Source organism: Podarcis filfolensis, assembly GCF_964270895.1.
Source record: "Podarcis filfolensis genome assembly, chromosome: 16".
Taxonomy (NCBI): domain Eukaryota; kingdom Metazoa; phylum Chordata; class Lepidosauria; order Squamata; family Lacertidae; genus Podarcis; species Podarcis filfolensis.
In genome coordinates, this window is record NC_139620.1 from 12,771,279 (window position 1) to 12,789,583 (window position 18,305).

Below are 18,305 nucleotides of genomic sequence, written 5' to 3' on the forward strand. Positions count from 1 at the left end.
GCTTCTGGCGGTTCCCTCGCTGCGAGAAGCCAAGTTACAGGGAACCAGGCAGAGGGCCTTCTTGGTAGTGACACCCGCCCTCCCACCAGATGTCAGAGAAAAACAACTACCGGACATTTAGAAGACATCTGAAGGCAGCCCTGTTTAGGGAAGCTTTTAATGTTTAACAGCCTATTGTATTTTAATATTTTGTTGGAAGCTGCCCAGAGTGGCTGGGGAAACCCAGCCAGATGGGCGGGGTATAAATATATTATTATTATTATTATTATTATTATTATTAGTCAAAGTTGTTGAGCTTTTCTTGGAAAATTGCTCTGACATACGTTTCCCTGGACATTTTGATGCAAAAATCTGCCCAGATACCGTTTTGCAGCCCAATTCCTGGATTCCCATATGTATGGCAGTCCTACCTGTGCTCTCCAATCCAATGCTTTGGGGGCGCTATGTCTCCTAGCTTAAGGAAGAAGCCAGAAAGTGCAACAGGGGAAAAAGAGCTCCTTTGTGACTGAAACACCTAGGTTGTAATCCGATGGAACGGTTATATCCAAAAGGCAAATCCCTTTTAGTTCTTCCAATGTCCATCTCTACTTGAACGGTGCCTAGTACAAAAGCCCCTGGACCAATTTGTCTGCAATTTGGAACGTCTCTCATGCCTGCAATTTTCAGGGAGGGAGATAAAGCGAATCTTTCTTTTTTCCCTTTTTTCTTGTACCCACCCCCAAATTGTAATGGCTGCCTTTGCAGGGGGAAAAAATACTGCACCTATCCTTCATGACCTTTTGATTGAATCCAGGTAAGTTCTACTCAGAAGAGACCAAGTGAAATTAATGGACCATTGTCATTAATATCAATGGGTCTACTCTGAATTATAGGACTGATGATAGCTGTCTGTCAGGAATTCTTGAGCTGTGATTCCTGCATTGCTGGGGGCTGGACTAGATCACCCTTGGGGTCCCATCCAACGCTGCAGCTCTATAAGTCTAGGAATAATTTTATATTTTCAAACAGATACAGTAAAAATAAGGGTTGCATCTAATTTTAGTCCTACTTAAAGCAGAGCCATTAAAAATCAACCAATGTGACAGACCCATTAATTTCAACAGGTCTGCTCTAAGGAGAACTTAGTTGGATACCAATCAAATAAGCAAGAATGCAAGAATCATTACTACAGAAGTCAAATAAGCAGATCGAGTCCTGCATACATGGGCCCATGTAGCTGTTATATACGTATATTTTTCCTGAGTTTGAAGATAAGTTCAGAACATCTCACCATATTTGATCCAGAGTTGAGAGTAGGGATGGAGGGGAAATTTGGTTCAGTTAGGATTTTAATGGGAACCTTCCTAATTCCTGCTTTCTGAAATAATATGCAGACTGAAACACACTATCCTTAGAAATTCGCACTGCTCTGAATTTTGTGGTGTAATTTCCCAGCCAAGTCATGCATACAAAAACATGCATATTAGGAGAATGTGTGCACAAAACCCATGTATTAGGGAAAGTAACCTATAAAACACATTATGTTAGGGGAAACTGCTTGCAAAAAAAGAGTGTCTATTTGCAGCGAGTTGTGCCGAAATGCTGATAAATTTTCATGAGGACTTGTGGGGAGGGAATTGTAAACCGGTGAAGGAATGTGGAGCACTGAACTTAAGGCTGGAAAAGTGAGAAACCGAGAGAAACAGAAATAGACAGATTTGCCCATCTCTTGGTTTGGGTGTGTGAGCCATGCATGCTTCTGCATCCATATACCTTGTTGGTTGCAAATCTAATAAAAGGGTTCCAAACTGCAGAAATGGAATGAAATGAAATGAAATAGGCCAGTCTGCGTTCCTTTTCTCATAGCCTGCACAGAACATGGGAGTTTCTCCATTCTATCTCTACTGCCAGGAGCAATTTGCTTTTGCTTTTCCAGTTGCTGGAAATCACAAGTGGGAAGAGTTGATGTAGCAGTCAGGTCCTGCCGGCAAGCTTCTCAGAGGCCTCTGGCTGGCAACTGTGAGAAGTGGATGGTGGACTAAATGGACCGTTGTGAACCAGGCAGAGAGCCTTCTCGGTAGTTGCACCCTCCCATCTGATGTCAAGGAAATAAACAGCTATCTGACTTTTGGAAGACATCCGAAGGCAGCCCTGTTTAGGGAAGTTTTTAATGTTTGGTATTTTATCACTTTAATACAGTGGTACCTTGGGTTACAAACACCTCAGGTCACAAACTCCGCTAACCCGGAAGTAGTACCTCGGGTTACAAACTTTTCCCCAGGATGAGAACAGAAATCGTGCGCTGGTGGCACGGTGGCAGCGGGAGGCCCCATTAGTGAAAGCGTGCCTCAGGACGATTTCGGGTTAAGAACGGACCTCCGGAACGAATTAAGTTCGTAACCCGAGTTACCTCTGTATTATTCATATTATTCGTATTCATTGTCAGGGAACTGCCATCGGAACTAGAGGAGGAGGAGGCGAGTCTCCACAGCGATGCTGGAGAGGGGCCAAGCAGGGAGAGAGGCAGGTCTCCTGTTGGGGAAGAAAATCAGCGCAACACCAGGGATAGAGGGGGGCCAATGGGGGAAGCAGAGAGCAGGCTCCGGGACTCTTCACTGGACACCAGCGGGGAGAGCACAGGTCCTCCGCTACCCACGCCCTCCCTGCGCAGAAGACTTCCGCGCAGGGAGAGTAGGAGGAGACTGGGCGTCAAACAACTTTTATGTTGGAAAAGGTTTAAGAAACGCCGACTGACGGATTCTGCCAGCGACTGAACAGCCACGGAGTGGATGGCTGTCCAGCAAGAAATGGTTTAACCAGCCAACCTAGCCCAGAGCGGCAGCAACTTACGCACAAGCAACCCCTAAAGCCATCACATTCATATTATCAATATTATTAATATTCTGTTGGGAGCTGCCCAGAGTGGCTGGGGAAACCCAGCCAGGTGGGCGGGGTATAAATAATAATAATAATAATAATAATAATAATAATTATCCAGCAGTGCTATTATTATCAGTGCTAACCTCCTTCTTGATACCGTCCAAAGGTGCTGAGTTGTGCCCAACATTGCGGCGGGTGGAGCATCACACACATTCTGTGATGTGCATCAGGTGGAGGCCAATAGCGGGAGGCCGCGGTGGCTGTGAGGCCCAGTGAGGCTGGCTGCCACCGCAAGGCCTGATGGGCACCAGCACTGCGAGCCCCACTGAGGCCTGCCACCGATGCCACGAGGCCTGGCCCCTCAAGATTGGAGGGCTTAGCCCCATCCAAACAGAAGACACCTCAGCCCTATAAGAGTTGGTGCCTAGGATATCGTCTGCTATTTATTTCATAAAATCTTTATAACGTTTGCGTGTAAAAAACCTCAAAGCAGTTTATGAAAAAGATAAAACGATAATATCATTGCTAAGAAACAAGCAACCATAATTTCAAACTTTCGAAATGTTAAAGTAACAATGGATAAAAAACAGCAACCTCACATCAACTGGCTTGTCTAAACAAGAATGTTTTTTTAGCAGGCGTCCAAAGAAGTACAGTGAAGGCACTTTGTTATTATCATGAGGCAGGGAGTTCCAAAGCATAGGTGCTGCCAACCCTAAAATATCAAGTGCTTACAAATGTGGAATGGGTTTTATGTGGCAGCTGCAACAGGGCCATTCTGCTGATCGAAGTGGTCGAGTGGGCATAAGTTTGTGCTTGCCACCTTCCAATTTTTAGCCACCATGAGCCTTGCCGCTCTTGAGTTATTTGTATCTCAGCTGGTCACACTCCGGGGCTTGTCCATCTCTCTCATTCCTCTCTCGCTCTACTTTCCCACACTGTGGGTGTTGGAGGGAGGCCTCTGCAGGCCAGCCCGCTCTCAGAGCATCACTATGGAGCCGTTGCCATGGGAACCAGAGGTGGGGGTGACTCCGGCCTGCTTATCTCCACCAAGGCACGGCTGCAATTAAAGCTTTTACAAGAGGGCAATGTCTGGGTGAAGTGTGGAAGCTTTTCTGCCCAAGCATGATAAATATAACCGCTTGCTTTTAAAGTATCTTTAAAACAAGAACAATAGCTGCAAAAAATGTTCTCATTAGTTGGTTTTCCTAACTCCCACCAGCGAAAGCCCGTCTAGCCCAGTTGGAGATGTGGGGAAGGCTGCCAATTTGGAGGGTTATTAAAGGAGTTTAGAAAAATTCATGGAAGACAAGGCTATCAGTGGTTACTAGCCATGGTGGCTGTTACTGTTGTTGTTAACTACAGTGGTACCTCGGGTCAAGTATTTAATTCGTTCCAGAGGTTTGTTCTTAACCTGAAACTATTCTTAACCTGAAGCACCACTTTAGCTAATGGGGCCTCCTGCTGCTGCCATGCCGCCGGAGCACGATTTCTGTTCTCATCCTGAAGCAAAGTTCTTAACCCGAGGGGTTAGCAGAGTCTGTAACCTGAAGCGTATGCAACTTGAGGTACCACTGTACTACTACTACTACCCACCCTTCAACAGAAGGCCCCAGGGTAGGCTACAGAAATATAAAATACAGCTTTAAAAACAGCTCAAAACAAATTCCATTCATGAAAGTAACATGGGCCCATAGATAGGAATAGAGATAAGACAATTCAAAGAGTTGGTGCTGACCTTTAAAGCCCTAAACGTCATTGGCCCTGTATACCTGAAGGAGCGTCTCCACCCCCATCGTTCAGCCAGGACGCTGAGGTCCAGCTCCAAGGGCCTTCTGGCGGTTTCCTCACTGTGAGAAGTAAAGCTACAGGGAACCAAGGGCCTTTTCAGCAATGGCAGCCGCCCTATGGAATGCCCTCCCGCCAGATGTCAAGGAGACAAGGAACTACCCAACTGTTAGAAGACACCTGAAGGCAGCCCTGTACAGGGAAGTTTTTAATGTTTGATATTTTATTATGTTTTTATATGTGTTGGAAGCTGCCCAGAGTGGGGCAACTCAGCCAGATGGGCGGGGTATAAATTGAACAATTATTATAATAACAAAGGTCCTCAATCAGGGTGGTTAAGGCAGTTTTGGTGCCCTGAAGCTGGATTGAAATGAATCTAGATATCTCCATTTCATTTGAGTTATCTTGAAAGACACGGTGACTTTGCAGGGTGCTCTCGTCAGTTCAGAATGGCGACAGCAGCATGCGAAACATCAGTCTCTGCACAACAGGGCACCTTAGTGTCGAGGAGATCGCACTGGCCTATTTATTCTGAATGTACAGTGGTACCTCGGGTTACATACGCTTCAGGTTACATACACTTCAGGTTACACACTCCGCTAACCTGCCTTTAATGTGTGCACTGAAGACAAGATGCACCTAGCCATCCCTTTGGGCGGAGAACCTTTTTCAGCTGAAGAGACATTCTCCTCTGTTCTACTCTCCTCAGTTATACCCTGGTTTTGTTTGTGCCGTCTGTATTATTTAAATTACTTTGCTAACAATGGGTGTGGTCCAGGGCATAGCTGTCAACTTTTCCCTTTTCTTGCGAGGAATCCTATTCGGAATAAGGGAATTTCCCTTTAAAAAAGGGAAACGCTGACAGCTATGTTCCAGGGAGAGTTCTGGGGCAATGCATGACTGTGGTTGGCAGGCCAAGAAGCAAAAGTGAGTGAAGCAAAGATTGCGAATTTCACCTTTGTACAGTAGGCTTGTTTCTACTCATGCTCACAGACCTCCCTCGATCCTCCCTCCGGACCAGCAGTAGGTGCTATCAGACTTCAAAGACACATTCCAGCCAGGCAAAAACACTCAAGGAGGGTGTGAAGCAGGAGTGGTGAGAGGCGTGGCCTGCGGAGAGTCCTGAGGACTAGCTGGAGAAACCTGGAGGGGCAGATTTGTGCCCCTGGGCCTGAGGTTCCCCATGCTTGGTCTAGAGACCTGGGGAAGGAGCTGAACTCTGCAAGGCAACAACTTATACAGGAGCTCACCAAGACAGTAGCTAAGTTCCTCTATTTGATTTTTTGTGGCCGAAGTACGGTACAGGATCCTGCCCTTGCTGGAGACCCACAGAGATTAAATAGATTGCTCGCCTCTTCTTCCCTTTGGCAAATGACTGTACTGTTGAAATGGCGAGGAGATCGCACTGGCCTATTTATTCTGAATGTACAGTGGTACCTCGGGTTACATACGCTTCAGGTTACATACACTTCAGGTTACACACTCCGCTAACCCAGAAATAGTGCTTCAGGTTAAGAACTTTGCTTCAGGATATGAACAGAAATCGGGCTCCGGCGGCGCGGCGGCAGCAGGAGGCCCCATTAGCTAAAGTGGTGCTTCAGGTTAAGAACAGTTTCAGGTTAAGAAAGGACCTCCGGAACGAATTAAGTACTTTGCCCAAGGTACCACTGCATTCTGAATGTTTCTATGTGATGCCAATAAAGGTTTGATGATGATGAAACAACTTACACAAAGAAGATGTTCTATCGCTGAGCTACAGTCTCTCAGCTTGCACACACTTTCACATATATTATTATTATTATTATTATTATTATTATTATTATTATTATTATTATTATTAATTGAATTTATATACCACCCTATATCTGGAGGTCTCAGGGCGGTTCACATCTTGCACTCAAGCTCTGCAGCTGTGCACAGATTTTATATCCGTTCCTCAAGCTGCCAGGCGTCCCTTTTTCCTGCTCAGGAGAAGCCCCATTTCTCTCAGCAGCTGCATGCAAGGCAGAAACCCAACCGGCGCAGCTGCTCTGTCACCCCTGCATCTCCCCGCTGAGGAAAAGCCAGGGTGTTTGCATTTCTGCCTATCATGCAGTTCCTAAAGGAGCAGAACATCTGTCTCTGGGTGGGGTGGGGGGGACGGAGGAGGAAGTGGCAAACTTAATGTCTATTGCGGTCAGGTTCTCCTTCAATTCTCCACTCCGCCTCCCACCAAGTGCTTAAGCAGACGGCCTCAGGCTTTCTTGCCGGCTGTTCTAGAAATGGTTTGCTCCTCCTGCCGTGCCTACAAACCCTCACATTTCACGCAGCAGGCTCTGCAAAATGCTGAACCAGACTGTGACACTGGAGAGGGGAACACAAGGAAGTGAGAATCAATGTGCTGTTTATATATATATAGAGAGAGAGAGAGGGAGAGAGAGAGAGAGAGGCAGAGGAGGAGAGGGAAAAGGAGAGAGATAATTCATCCTCTTTCAAGGGACATAAGCGAAGGTAGAGGACTTCTCTGACCACTTGAAATGAAGTGGGCGATTAGAGAGGGCTGTGCTTGTGAGAGTTAGCGGGCGGTGGGCGGGCGGTGCAGGAAAGACGTGCCCTGATTTGTAAAGGTTAGGCTTGGCTAATCAGGAGACGGGGAAGGACAACGTGCAACGCATAGAGAACCCTGAGCGGCCAGGCTAGGACCCTTGAAGAATCACAGAACCAGATGAGATGGATGGACTATGCAGAATTAGACAAATCAGCAGGAAGGATTCGAAACCTGAGGGACCAGAGATTCTTAGAAGACTGGAGTAAATATATGAACTATTTGAAAAGTAACTGTAATGAACAGATTACGCTAGTAGGATTGCAGGAAGTTTTGTAAGGAGGACTGTTTGAAATATTGCAAGAAAATCTATGAGGAGAATTATTAGTTAATGATAATGAAGAGTAATAGAGAAATTAAGAAATGCGGAATACATGATAAAGAATGAAAAACCACCAGAGGTGTTGACGGAAGTCTAAAACACTGTATAAGATAAGAAGTTATGTTATATGATTGTTGGAATTGATATGTTAAAAAAACCAATAAAAGTGTGTGTGTGTGTGTGTGTGTGTGTGTGTGTGTGTGTGTATGAATCACAGAACCAGAATGGTTGAGCTGGAAGGGAGCCCAAGGGCCATCTAGTCCAACCTCCTGCAATGAAGGAATATCACAGCTAAAGAATCCCTGACAGATGCCAGCCCCCTGCCCCAACTTCCAAGGAAGGAGAGAAAATTGCAGGACAGGAAGTTTGGACTAAACATTAGGAATAGCTTTCAGACAGAGCGGTTTGTCAGCGGAATGGATTCCCTTGGAAGGTGGTGGACTCTCCTTTGTTGGAGGTTTTTAAACTGAGGTTTGATGGGCACCTGCCAGGGATTCTTTCACTGAGAGTCCTGCATTGCAGTGGGTTGGACTAGATGATTTTTGAGAGTCCCATGGCCTGCAAGAAGATCAAACCTCTCCATTCTGAAGGAAATCAGCCCTGAGTGCTCACTGGAAGGACAGATCCTGAAGCTGAGGCTCCAATACTTTGGCCACCTCATGAGAAGAGAAGACTCCCTGGAAAAGACCCTGATGTTGGGAAAGAGGGAGGGCACAAGGAGAAGGGGGCGACAGAGGACGAGATGGTTGGACAGTGTTCTCAAAGCTACCAGCATGAGTTTGACCAAACTGTGGGAGGCAGTGGAAGACAGGAGTGCCTGGCGTGCTCTGGTCCAGGGGGTCACGAAGAGTCGGACACGACTAAACGACTAAACAACAACAAACCAACTCTACAACTCCGTGGTTCTGAGATTCTACATTTGCACACAGATGCTTGATGATTTTCATGAGAACACCACCGCCACCACCATCATTACAATCTGCAAATGTAGAGAACTGAACTTTAGAGGGGGGAAAGGTGAAACAGAATATTCAAAATAAAGATACTCACCAATCTCTAAGCTGCGTGTGGGCTGGCGAATGTAGCAGCCAAAGGTGAAAACTGAGTCGTGGTGTGATAAATAAGAGAACTGTCTCTGAATAAGTCTCTTCTTTATTACTGTTATGCCTCCAAATATAAGCTACTGGGAATCACGGAATTTATCCAGCTGGTCCTCAAGACTCTCCGCAGGCCACACCCCTCGCCGCTCCTGCTTCACACCCTCCTTAAGAGTTTTTGCCTGGCTGGAATGTGCCCTTGAACCCTGATAGCGCCCCCTGCTGGCCTGGAGGGAGGATCAAGGGACAAGCTATTGTTTGGTCCACTGACTTGAGTATTTCCCTATCTGACTTGAGTATTTCCCTATCTTCATTTTGACATTTCATTTGGAATTCAGGCCTGGTTCTGCCACAGAAATGTCCCGGGAAGTCCTGTATGATCTGTGCCAGAAGACAGGAGGAACGTGACCTTGTTGGTACTCCTTGATCTCTCAGCAACTGTTGATACCATCAGCCATGGTGGTCTTCTCGGGTGGCTGGATGAGCTCGGGATTGGAGCACTGGGCCACAGTGATTCCACTCTTGCTTTGAAGGTGGACTCCAGAAGCTGGTGCTTGGAGGATAGTGTTCAGTCCCTTGGGTCCCCCAGTAAGGGGTCCCGCAGGGGCCAATCTTCTATCTCCTCCATGCAGTTTTGAAGCGCATTGTCACCAGCATGGTGAAGAATGACCACTAGATGGCAGTAGAGGGACACATCTAGTTTGCTTTGTTTCTTCCAGTGGAACCCAACCCAAAGTCTTCCTGATTCACAAATAAATTTCGCCAAGGAACCATGTAGTTAACAAAGTAAACATTTTATTTGATTTATCTGTTTTTTTAAAAAACAGAGTCAGATATAACCGAGAAGGAAATGAATCAAAACACAGGCCTGTGCATTTGAAATATGTACATAAATAAGGCTGCATGGATCTGGTGAGTGGGGGACAATATCAGAATTGCTAGGACAGGCATAGACAATAGTGCCCTCCGGGTACTGCAAGACTCCAACTCCCATCAGCCCCGGCAAGCATAGCCAATGAATGGGGCTGATGGTGATAGGAGTCCAACAAAACCTGGAGGCCATCCTGCTAGGGATGCCTGAATTAGGGATGTTTCTGCAACAGATAGGAAGCTGAGATTTGGTAAGATATTCCTGGGATGTCTCCCCTGAAGGAGAATGCACTCCCAATTTTGCTTTAAGTCACTTCCCTGCCACAGGAAATCAAGGGTTGGGCAGAATAAATATTAAATCTCTGGGGGATTAGGAAGAAGATCCCCATTCAGTCTTGCTACATGAAGATGTCTTAATTAAGTTCCTCATAGTGCATTAGCGAGGTGATGGAGATGCTCTGATCCGCTTGGCAAGGCTAAAACCTGCAGTTTCCACCTCATTTATTCTCATTAATGGTGCTTTTTTTAAAAAAATTAAAAATAAATAGACAAGCTTTTCCATTCGAAATAAGTGTGTCAGGTCTGCGGAAGGCTAAACCTAGCAGGTCAAAGGGGTAAAAGCTCTGGGGTTTTACCCAGCAGAAGTTGGTGCACATTGATATCAGTAAGGCAGAGGGTGATGATCCTAAAAAGAAACTGGAGCCAGAGCTGGCTTTGGCCATTCTCTGCCCTTTCCCTTGCCATTCGCTGTTGGGTTTTACAAGGGACAACAGAGAGGAGGAGAAGCTGATATTCAAGGCCACTCCCCAGGTGGGACATATGTATGAAGACAGGCAGGTGGGGGCTGACAGAGGGCGCTGCCCCATTTGCCCCAATGGACCAGCCTCCTCTGGACATCCCATGAGGCCCTTTGTCCAAGCGTGGCTTCTGAGGGAGTCCATTCCACCATCAAACATCTCTAAGTCCTTCCTGGTGTTTAGCCAGAATCTCCTCTCTCATAATCTGAGGAGATGGAATAAGAACAATGCAATATATAGCCCTTTGCAAGCAGTTTCCCTTAACACGCACACGTCCTCCAACGGCACACATTTTTGTATGCTTCGTTTGGCAGGAGAACTTGCATTGCAAAATTCGGAGGCGTGTGAATTCTGAAGGCCAACTACATTTCGGTTCACGCTTTTTCGTCAGGAGGCATAAATTGGAGAAGGTTCTTTAAAAATTCCTCTTCCCTCCCTGTCCCCCTTTCCTTGTGTGTCATGTCCGTCCACCCCAACTGTAAGCCTGTGGGTAATTTTTGCCTTGTTTTGGTTGTATGTAAGCCACCCTGGGAGACTGTTTCGGCTGAAGGGCCGGGTAAGTGCTCTAAGTAAATAAATAAGGTAAAAACAAGCTGTGAACCGAACCAAACTTCTCCCCGCGTCCCTAAGACCCTCCCAATCCATTTGCAATGTAGGCTGGACATGACTCCATGTCAGCCTGCGCAAGGACCGAGCTCAACGTTGGCCGTGACGCCAGGCCCTGCCTGTGCCAGAGACAAGCCTTAATTATTTCGGAACCGATTTCCACCAGCTGTACGGAAGAGCATCTTCCTGACGCAAGCATGCCGATGGGGAGGGCAAGGCCTTGGTTCCCAGCATTAAGGAACTGGGACATCTTCTCCTCCCGTTTGGAGTAAGGTCAGGGAAGGCCTTCCTTAGATGTGATAATCACCAAGTATAGTGACAGCTCTATTTATCACACGGCGAGGAGCCTCTGACTTTCTCTTTCTCCCCCTCCCACCTTCCATCTTCAGAAGCTCAATCCATATATATATATATATATATATATATATATATATATGCCTGCACCCATCTCCTGTCACTGCTGTGACTTCGCCTTACAATGTAACGTTAAAGAGAGAGAAAGGACTCGCTTTCTTTTGCATTCCCAGCGCACTCTCTGCGCGGCGGGCAAAGTCAGTAAATAATTGAACAAGCAGCGTGTGCCTTGTGAGGTGCCCTGGGTGGGGGGGGCATCATGGTTGGGGGTGGGTGGGGGCCTTGTCTGAATCTGCTCTCCCTTTAGCAAATATTTAGCAAGATTATCCATCAGGAAAAAAGGGAGGGGAACGAATCGCTGTTTGGAGAAAAGAAAGGGCGGGGGAAGGCAAAGAGGGAAAAAAACCCCCCTCTTTCTTCTTTGCCTCTTGCAAGGCGCTGGCTTTGGCACCATTCCCTGCCCTTTCCCTTCCCATTCGCTCTTTTCTAAGGGTCTCGTAATCGCCAAACGAATGCACGGAAAAGGTTTAATTAGATACGGTTAATGCCGCTTAATAGCCTTTCCTCCGTCTTTTCTCTCTCTCTCCCTCCCTTCGCCTTTCTCCCCGGACGAGCTTGCTGTTGGCTTTTTCATCTGAGACTGATAAACAAAACGTTGACGGCGTCGGAATTTAGAGGGAAGTGGGGGGCCGTGGCGTCTGTGCCCAGGCAGTGTGCGCCCACCCCCTCCTCCCCCTGCCAGGGAGCCAAAGTCTACCCTCAGAAGGGATGGTGCCAATTAAGTCGAGTTGCACATGCTTGCTCTGCATAATTCAGCCTGTTTTGGAAAGCCAAGACCGTGGACTTTCCATGGGAAAGCATTGCCATTTGGGGGGTGTGGGTAGTCAGAGGCAGCAGACTCACCAAGCATCCCTCTTTTCCAGGGACAGTTCTGGAATTTTCAGAAGCCATCCCAGTTTTTGATTTGATCCCAGAATATCCTGCTTTTCCTTAAAGGTAAAGGGACCCCTGACCGTTAGGTCCAGTCGCGGACAACTCTTGGGTTGCGGCCCTCATCTTGCTTTACTGGCCGAGGGAACCGGCGTACAGCTTCTGGGTCATGTGGCCAGCATGACTAAGCCACTTCTGGCGAAACCAGAGAAGCACACGGAAACGCTGTTTACCTTCCCGCCGGAGTGGTGGGCAGGAGCTGGGACCGAACAATGGGAGCTCACCCCGCCATGGGGATTCGAACTGCTGACCTTCTGATCAGCAAGCCCTAGGCTCTGTGGTTTAACCTTAGGAAGTCCCTATTTTCACTGGAGAAATGTTGGAGGGTATGGAGTTATGCAGCCCCCGAGCCAAGGAGATAAATAGCTATACAACCTTTTGAAGACATCTGAAGGCAACCCTGTATAGGGGAGATTTTTAATGTTTAAAGTTTTATTACGTTTTTATGCATGTTGGAAGCCACCCAGAGTGGCTGGGGAAAATCCAGTCAGATGGGTGGGGTATGAATAATAAAATCATCATCATCATCATCATCATCACCATTCTGGAATAAGATGTCTCTATTTTCATCAGAGAAATTTTGGGGGTGGGGGGTGGGGAAGTCTCCATATGTGGAGTCATTTTTGGCATGAATTATGGTGCTGGAGGAGACTCTTGAGAGTCCTGTGGACTGCAAGAAGATCAAACCTATCCATTCTTAAGGAAATCAGCCCTGAGTGCTAACTGGAAGGACAGATCCTGAAGCTGAGGCTCCAATACTTTGGCCATCTCATGAGAACAGAAGACTCCCTGGAAAAGACCCTGATGTTGGGAAAGATTAAGGGCACAAGGAGAAGGGGACGACAGAGGAGGAGATGGTTGGACACTGTTCTTGAAGCTACCAGCATGAGTTTGACAAAACTGTGGGAGGCAGTGGAAGACAAGAGTGCCTGGTGTGCTCTGGTCCATGGGGTCATGAAGAGTTGGACACAACTAAATGACTAAACAACAAGAACAAATCCACACATATGCAAGCCATCACTTGATGTTGCAGTCATCAGCTGATGGTTAAACTGGTTGACGTTGCAGTCGCCAGGTGGTGGTAAACCAGGTGGCCTAAGCCTTACTCCTTGACAGCTGCCCATTGGCTCATCCCTGACAGTCTGTGGTGCATCTATTCCAGTCTGAGATGGGAAGCTTTTTGGGATTGGGTCCTGCCTATATTGCACGGCAGAGTCTCCCTCGCACTGATGGCGCCATAGAAATAATGAATAATTTAAAAATAATAATCCTCCGTTCTTCGGAAAGCCCTTGATCAAATTTGCCTAGACAAACTGTCCCCTCCCTTCCGCTGGCGGTGAGGCCTCTGGCCTTGGCTAATCCTCCTTCTCCCCTCGTCATTTCTCTGGGGTTGAGCAAAGATGCTTGCCTTCCCCTGTCTTCTGGGTCTTCGTTGTGTAATTGAAAACAGTAAGTTAAGAAAAGAAAGATGGCAGTGGCAGCAGCAGCAAAGGAACCCTTCAGACGCCAGCGATGAATCGAGAGCCAGCACTTCCTGAGGAATGACAGGTTTATTTCAGGGAGCTGGCAAAGTCACCGGCCCTCCCTAGCCAGCTCCCCCACAGGTACTGATTCATCTGGGATCCGGGGAACTGATTTATGTGGGCATGTTAAATAAATACACCAGGTAAGAGGGGCATTGGCGCCTGGGAATGGATGAATGGATAGGGAAGATGTGGCCATTTCCCCAGGCCTTTGCGTGATCAAAATGATCTCCCCCTTCCCTGCACTCCTGATAGGATCTAGATTTCTTTTTCCAGGGTGGGGGGCTTTGGACAATGTAGCATAAAACAAAACAGAGATGTGGGCAGGGGTGGAAATGGGTAGGAAGGTGCCCTACACTGAGCCAATCCATCTAGTTCTGTATTACCAACGTGGCGTAGTGCTTAGAGTGTTGGACTAGGAACTGGGAGACCAGGGTTCAAATCCCCCCTTGGGCATGAAGCTTGGGCCAGCCACTGCCTCTCAACCTAACCAACCTCACAGGGTTGTTGTGGGAATTAAATGAGGAGGGGGAGAACAATGCATGCCACATTGAGCTCCTTGGAGAAAAAGGTGGGATACAAATACAATTCTTAGCAGTAGCAGCAGCAGCAGCAACAACAACAACAATCATCATTTGCATTTGTCTGCCTTGGGAGATGGTAGTAGTAGTAGTAGTAGTAGTAGTAGTAGTAATAGTAATAATAATAATAATAATAATAATAATAATAATAATAATAATACCTACATCAAAGACAACCCAGCCATGGGACCAAACATGTGGCCTTCCAGGCCTCTCTCCAGGCCACACCCCTTCCTGAGCCACACCCTTCCTCAGGCCCTGCCTTCCACTCTCCTTAAGTATTTTTGCCTGGCTAGGGTATGTCCTTGAACCCTGATCATGCCACTTTCTTGCCTGGATAGAGGACAGAGAGACGGGTCTCTAACTGTGGTACAAAACTCTTCTAACTGTACAAAGGCACAGTTTACATTTGTTGGTCTGCCCACCTTTCAGTATCTTAAGCGTTGCTTCTACTTTTTGCTTTCTAACTTTTTAATAGATTTCTGAGTGACATCTTTATTTTTAAATGGAAGAGTCTGAGCCCCCCCAGGTGGTTTGGGCCCCAGTACATGGCCACCCCCTGTAACCCCCTGGCCCTGCCCAGCACTAGAACATGGCCCTGGGAACATTGCCTAGAAGGTAATGTGGCCCTCAGGTTGGAAAAGCTCCCCACCCCTTTGCCAGACTTTGGGTCAATGTGGCATTTACTTCAGCAGAAGGACTGCACTGGCAGGCCTCCTTCTTTTCAAAGATTATCCAGGTAAAAGAAAAGAGAAGTTGCTTCAACCCTGAACAGCTGCACTTAGCATCTGTCTTGAAATGAACACCATAAAAGTTTAATTAAAATATTATATTATCCCGGCCAGTGGTGAGGGTACTTTGGATATTAATGCGCTTAATAAAAAAATGATAACATATTTCAGACTTGGAGATGTGTTAAAAATTCAGCCACGAAAGACTAAAGAAACCTGATTAATTTCTTTCAGGGAGAAAAAGACACAGTTTCCCCCTCCCTGCTGTAGGAAGGTTAGCTCCTTCTTTAAAAAGATGTCAGGGGTGCTTCCACGGAAACTGACATTTGAGGGATTGGCATGGGAGCTGGTGGGGGATGCTCTGTGCACATCTGCTGCTAGTCCTGATAAAACAAGCAAGATATAATAATAATAATAATAATAATAATAATAATAATAATAATAATATTTGTACCCCGCCCATCTGGCTGGGTTTCCCCAGCCACTCTGGGCGGCTTCCACAGAAACCAAAAATACACTAAAATATCACACATTAAAAAGTTCCCTGAACAGGGCTGCCTTAAGATGTCTTCTGAATGTCAGGTAATTGTTTATCGCTTTGACATCTGATGGGAGGGGGTTCCACAGGGCGGGTGCCACTACCGAGAAGGCCCTCTGCCTGGTTCCCTGTAGCTTTGCTTCTCGCAATGAGGGAACCGCCAGAAGGCCCTCGGCGCTGGACCTCAGCGTCCGGTCAGAACGATGGGGGTGGAGACGCTCCTTCAGGTATACTAAATTGTCATGCAAGCTCCAAAGAGCAATGGTAGCTTTAAAGAACCCAGAACAGGAAGTCCCTGAGCAGGAAGTGCTTTAATGTTGAATTTCCGGTTGTGGTTCCTGTTTGTTTTCTGCCTTTGCTTAGCCATCGATAGCCATGAGTTGGTCGAATCATCTCTCAAAGTCATCCAAGTTGGCGGCCATCACTTTGAGAGCCAGATCCATAGTTGAACTATGAGCTTGATTCTGATGAAACTAAGCCTCCTAGAGCAAAATAGGAGACTTAGTTGGTCACAATTGGGTATACTCTTCCAAAGTTAATACTAAACAGATTACTTCTGGTAAATGAGCCACCATAGCCACTAGAGGACCGTGAAAATTTGTTTCCTGGGCTTTTTTCTTTTTCTTTTCTTTTACCAATGTTCTATCTGAAACAAAAGGGGCACATTGGTTGCCAGATGCGAAATATATTGGCACTATTTTCAATTCTCCTACCCCACTAGAATAGCCTTTAGCAGGAACAAAGCCTTTGCTCCCTGAGCACTGTCCAGGGTCCTGAAAGATGGGACTCAAATCACCCTTGTTTTCTCAGGCTTCTGACTGAACCTTCCTGTACCTGCCCTCTTCCCTAGCTTCCGTCAGTGAGCTTGGCCTGCATCTTTCCAATCTGCCCAGAGCCTCTGCTTTACCAGGAATGGAAGGACAATGACCATCAGCTTCGAATGTTGGAAGATTCAGGATAGATAAAGGAAAGTTCTCCACACAGTGCAGTTAAATTGTGGACCTTGCCCCTGCGAGAGGCAGTGTTGGCCACTAGCTTGGGTAACTTTAAAAGAGGATGAGACAAATTCATGGAAGGGAAGTCTATGTTAGAATTCCTGCTCCATGATTGCAGTCATGGGATTGTTGTCTTTCACATGACGGTATGTGTTTTGACTCCACAGAGTGGGAAGTGACGGAGACAGGGAGTTTGTGTTACTGTGTTCCGTGAAGTGGGACTATTGTCCTTTGTCCTTTTTCTCTTTGCTGTCTGATGCTAGAGAGAGAGGGAGCCATGTTGCAGTGCTCTGTGTGTGTTTATATGTAAATAAAGTAGATTAGCCAAAATGCTGAGTTGCTGAGGTCTGTTATGCAAGCTGTGAAGACTCTGCGGATCCCTAAGTGTGCCGGTGTCGGTTGGCATAGGTCTCTGTGATGTTCGGGCTGAAGAAAGCTTTTGAAGCTCTTGAACGATCAGCCAGGAGGAAGGGAACATGCCAGTCGGGCATGTGTCTCTGCCAGGGTTCTACTCGAGTGTAGGCTGAACTCCTGACAGGCTATTGATGGCTATATGCCACAATGGCTATGCTCTGCCTCCATGGTCAGAGGCAGTAATGCCAGAAACCACAGGAGGGGAGGGTGCTTTTGTGCTTGGGTCCTGATTGCAGACTTCCCACAGGCCTCTAGTAGGCCACTGTGAGAACAGGATGCTGGAATAGGTGGGCCACTGGCCTCATCCAGCAGTCTCTTCTTGTGCTCTTTCAGTGCATGGAAATCAGGGCTACCAGAAACACTAGGACTCATGGAGAGCAGGAGTGAGGAACCTGCAGACCTCTATATGGTCCCTGGTGTTCTGCCCTGGCTGTATCCCTCATTGGCCTTGCTTTGCATCATCTCTGGTTTGGCTGGAGTGTGTCTTGGAACTGTGTGAATGCTTCTTGCTTGCCTGGATGGAGAAGGGTGTGTGGGAGTGAGTGTGTGTAGAGGCAATCCTACTGCACAAAGGTAACATGGTTGGTTGTTGCTCCTCCCATTTCTGTCCCTTGCCCTGCCCACCACTGGAATGGGAGTCCCCTGGAAGGCTGCTCAGAACGAAATGTGGCCCTGGGTTCCTCAACCCAGTCTTACAGAATGTGTTGGGGGTCCATTTGTCAACATCAACCCCCCATTAGCTGCACAGATGCCTCTCCTGACACAAGAGGGCAGCAGATGGCTCCTTTTGAACTGGGAATGAAGGTGGGGGGAGAGAGAGAGAGAGAGAGAGAGAGAGAGAGAGAGCTTTCCATTTGCAGATGTGTGCTGTTTGCTATTATAAATCTAATCCAGAATCAATTTCTACTGCTCTGGCAGGAAGGGGAGATATATAGGGCTTACGATCTAGCAGCCTAAAATGAAAGACTTTAGAGAAGGTATTCGTGGAGTTTGCAGCTCAGCTTATAGGCAAAGAAAAAATGCAAAAAGAAAAAAAGAAAAGAAAAAAAAAAAAGAATAAAGCCTCCGTGCTATAGAGGTGAGGGAAAATAATAATAATCTGTGTATACAGTCAGAAGACCTCAGTTAGGCACCAGAGGCAGACCAGTTACTGCGAGGACCATATTTATATATTATATATTTAGCTTTAGGGATGGGTGAATTCCTCACAGCAGGATCCCCATTGAATCTGGTTCTTAGAATCATAGAATCATAAA